Consider the following 4727-nt stretch of genomic DNA (forward strand, 5'->3'; position numbering starts at 1 on the left):
AGTGCCCCTGAGCCCCAACCTGCAGCCCCCTGCTCTCCCACCCCTGGAGGTTCCCACACACATTTTAAGGAGTCTCTAGGGTTGGAGATGGTCCCAAGCAGGTGAATAATAACCCCAAATAGCCAGGCATGTCGTGGCTGCTGTGCCCAGCTCTGGGAGCACCGAGCTGTGCTGGACGAGTTGGTCCCGGTCAGTCCCAGCACTTGCCTGAACAATTCCCCCTTGACACCCAGGCGGCAGCAGCCAGGATGGGGTAAAAGCTTCCCGAGCCCCCCCAAGCCCATCCAGGCCCATCCAGTCAGGCGGTCCTAGGATTTCCCTGCCAGTCTGGGTGAGTGTGAGCCTTTGCTGCACTGCGGACAGCACCCGGCTAGCAGTCGGTGACAGAGGGGCTTGGACTGAGGGCCCCACAGCCGAGTAGGACCAGGCCTTGTCAGACAACCACTGGGAGACTGTCAGGACAAACCTGAGTTGCTATTGGTGGATCAGTAGGTGGTGCTATTCCCTCCACGTGGGATGCCTAGGCCACTGCACTGCCTGGCAGATGTGACCCTGACCCTGTATGGTAATTAAGGATTCCCTGATATATTTCTTAAAAGTCAGGGTGTTAATCCCAATTTCCTGGGCAAATTCCAGCATGGGTGATTCCCATCTGCTTCCCTAAATTCCCCCTGCAGGACAGAGCGCTTCACCAAAGTGGGTCCCACGCTTTCCTGAACAGTTGCCGCGTTCCTCCCCAGAAGGGGCTGCATCTTGGTGTCAGGTGAAGTCATTTCTGTGCAAACAGCCACCCCACCTCCTCCCGGAGATGACTGCACCTCAGTGGCAAGTAGAGCGGTTAGTTGATTGGTTTGTGTGCCCTGTGGGATTACAGGTGGTGGGTGAATGTGAGGGATAGTTGTTGGATACACCTCACCCTAAATAGCAGCCCATCTGGGGGTACCCCCTGGGGCCCCTTCCACACCTGGAAATGCCCCCAAACAGCAGATGCCAGAAATCTCCCCCCCCCCGATCCCTACCCAGCAGCTTTTTCAGCCATTGTGGGTTTGGGGGGAAATGACTGATAGAAATGGCACAGGGAAGGGGGGTGTTCCCTGGGAGCCAGCCAGACCTCATGCTGTGTGACAGCCTGGCCAGGACTCAGCGTGTTGTTTGAGGGCTAGGGCGGGGCCATGTGTCCATTGCGCTCATGGGGCTGAAATGGACAGAGTACGCTGAGGGGTCCCCCTTAACCCTGGGGGCCATGCCCCTACCAGCGCAGGCTCCTGCTGAAGGAGAACAAGGACCCACGGCTAGTGGGGGGACTCCCTGGACATCACTGCCCTGCACCCACAACACCTCACTGTGGCAGTGGGGACAGACCCTTGATCCACCTGCTCCTAAAGACCTGACAACGGAGTGACAGGAGAATTCCTGCTGGCTGGGAGCAGTACAGGGTCTATGACACACACATAGGTAGTTCTTATTATGTCCAGTAGAAGGCAGCGGAGCACATGCATGCACAAACACACACACACCTTATCCGGATGGCTTTCCCTGGTGCCCCAGCGCACTTTGCAAGATGAAAGAAGGGTAATGAGGTGTGGGGAATAGGGCCCAACCTGATTTCTCCTACATCCCAACCTACACCAGATCAAGGAGGCCCCAGGGAAGGTGAGAATCCCAGTGTCCTATTCTGATCTTCCAACATGAGGCCTCCTCCCCTCCTGGCTCAGCCCCGGAGACCTGGCTCTGCTGTCACCAGGTCATCCCTGTCTCTTCCGTCCAGGCAGTGTGCCCTGCTCCTGACAGCCCCCAGATCGCTCCCTGCTGGAGAAGGCCAGAAATGCCCCTGGTGAGGGCCCTGCCACAGGCTCTCCTGTGCCCTGTGTTGGGAGGGGCGTGTTGGGGATCAGCGCCTCCCTCAGCCTCGGGCCCCCTGGCTCTCCCCTGCCCGAATCCCACTGATATAGCTGGGGCTGTATCATCCCCTCACTGGATTCCACGGGTGAGAGCAGGGAGTCTTCCCCCTGCCCCAGTATTGCCCTATACAAGGCCCAAGCACAGGGGGGCCCTCCCCTGAGCCACAGCAGGGCAGAAGGCAGCCCCTAGGCTGGACAGAGTTGCCCTGAGTATGGGGGGATGGGGACAGTGTGTGGCCACCCGTAGTGGATCCCCCACATAGAGCTCGAGTCCCCCTGTACTAGGAGCTGGTGTGTGTGGGCCCAGTATGTGGGGAGGGGATTGGCCGGCTCTCAATGCCCATTGCAAGGGAGGCTGTCCTAGGGGTAGTACCCCCTTCCCAAGGCCCCCAACTCTGGGTCCCAGCTACCCAGAGCGACTGCTCTTTATCTTGGATTGCTTTGCATGCTGTAGGAGCAAGAGCCAACAGAGGAGGAGGCAACACAACCCTCCCACCGGTCCCCGCCTCAGCTCCTCCAGCCTCGCATAGGGTCAGCCAGAGGTGTCATGCGCTCCTGCCAAGCCTGCCAGCCTCCTCATCTGAAACACCCGCTGGCACCAAGCCGAGGTCTGGGCTGCGGGGGCGAGGCTGGCTCCACTGTAAACCAGATGGGAAAGACACCTGTGCAGTAGCTGCTAAAGGTTAGGGCTGGGATCGGAGCCAGGACTCCTGGGTTCCATTCCTGGCCCGGGGAGGGGAATGGGGCCTAGTGGGTTAGAGCAGGGGGGGCTGGGAGCCAGGACTCCCGGGTTCTATTCCCAGTCCTGGTCGGGGTGATGGGGCACAGACCTTTCCACATTGGCCTGGGGGTAGTCCCTGTTCTGACTGACTTGCCCCAGCTGTACACGGGTGGCTCACCCCCAGGAGTGCCAGTCCCCAGTGGGTGCACCCAGCAGGAGGCAGTGAACAGGGGCCAGTGCTGCTAGGGACACACGGGGAACAAGTTTACGGGAAATTGGTGCCAGCCTGGCCCCTCCTTGACAGGGAAGGAAGCTACGGACCGAGCCACACCAGGGTGGGATCAGAGCCCTCCTCTACCTCTTGGAGAAGGCTTAGGCCTAGGGAGCTGCTCTGCCTTTCCCCTGTCCTCTTTAGCCAGCACTTAGGCATCTGGGAGCAGCAGGGATTGCCGGGGCGAAGCCAGCACCAGAGGGACGAGCGTCCTTCAGGGGCTGGGTGTGTCTAGAGGGGCTGGGAGCCAACACCCCCAGCTTCAGGGGGCTCAGAATTGGTACCCTGCACCCAGTGCAGCCCCACTGCCCTGGGCAGGAGGATCCCATGGGTGGGGTGGCCCTGGGGGTGGGGATAAGGTCTTAGGTCCCCTGAAGGCGGCTGCAGTTGGGAGTGGTCTGGTCCTCCTGGGGGCTATAGCCTCTCCCCGTGCCATGGGGGGTGGGCATTTGTCCCTCCCCTGCCACCAGTTCGCCAATCTGCTCCAGGAGTCTGGCTGAGGGGCAGATCCCATCCAACTCGGCACATGGGACATCAGGTGGGGTTTTCCCCCAACACACTGCTGGGCCCGTCCTAGCTTGGTGACTGCTCCCAAACACCTCCCCCATTTATACAGCCTCACTTCATTAGCATATGCTAAAGACTCCCCCTGTAGGGGCACGGCTGCAGAGCCCAGAGCTAAGGTACAATTCACCAAAGAGTGTTCGAAACTCCCAGGGCCCCACATGGGCATGTCCCCCTGCCACCCTGGCTGTCCAGAAAGCTCCCCCCACCTCCTGGGTGTGGACGGTCCAAGGCAAAGCCCAGCCCAGAGCTCTGCCTAGGGCTAGGAGCGAGGACCTCTGGGAGAGGAGTCTGGTCTAGTGTTTAGTGCAAGGGAGGCCACAGGCCCCACTGTTATAACACCTAGACCCCCCTCCCTTACCCCCAGTTGGGGATAGAACCCCGGGGTCCTGGCTCCCAGCGCCTCCTGCTGTTACCACTAAACCCAGTCGCCTCCCAGATCCAGAATAGAACCCAGGAGTCCTGGTTGCTGCAGTAGAGCTCTGGGCCAGCCATGGTCTCCTCCCTCCCCACCTAAAGGGCCAGGCTGTCCGCCCCGTGTCACCCACTAGCAGAGAGGGGTTTGTCACGAGGATAACAACCTGCTGCTGCTGCCAGGGAGAGGAGTGGTTGCTTTAGCTCAACTGACAGAGGTTGGAGCTATGGTGGTTCCTGACCTGCTGCTGTGGGTGTGAGTTTCCCATTGGCTTAGCTAGGTGGGGCAGTGCCAGAGGGCTCCCATCGAGGAGTATTTCACTGGGGTGGTTGCTCCCTGGGTGTGCTGATTTGCATACAGCCAATGAGAGAACACGGGACATCCCCCCCAACATCCTGCAGCCTTCGGCTCAGCAGTTGCCCTTCCCCGACACGGCTACGGAGGGGGTGCTCCATCCCCCCCCCACCCCGGGCCATGCTGGGGTCAGTGGCAATGCAACCTGCTAGTTGTGGAGGAAGGAGTCTGGGGGGGCCTGCTCCCCGCCCCAGTGCGGAGGGAATTTACCCCAACGTGGGGGCCCTGTAGCCTTGATCGCAGGTGCCCAAGACGTGTAGGGCTTGATGCTGACTCGGGAGTCCCCCAGGTCTTGTACTTTTAAACTGCACCAGTGTTGACCCTGTTGCCGGCGGCACAGGGCTCACAGGCGGGACATTTGGGAGGCCAGATGCCTGTCAAACTCACAGTGCCTGTAACAAGGGGATGGTGCCTACTCAGTTTCTACCCAGAGCAGAGCCTCTCCCAGGAGCCATATCTATCTATCTATCTATCTATCTATCTATCTATCTATCTATCTAT

This window comes from Terrapene carolina, unplaced genomic scaffold (genome assembly GCF_002925995.2).
Source record: "Terrapene carolina triunguis isolate 2854851 unplaced genomic scaffold, T_m_triunguis-2.0 Scaffold836, whole genome shotgun sequence".
In the NCBI taxonomy this organism is placed as follows: Eukaryota; Metazoa; Chordata; order Testudines; family Emydidae; genus Terrapene; species Terrapene triunguis.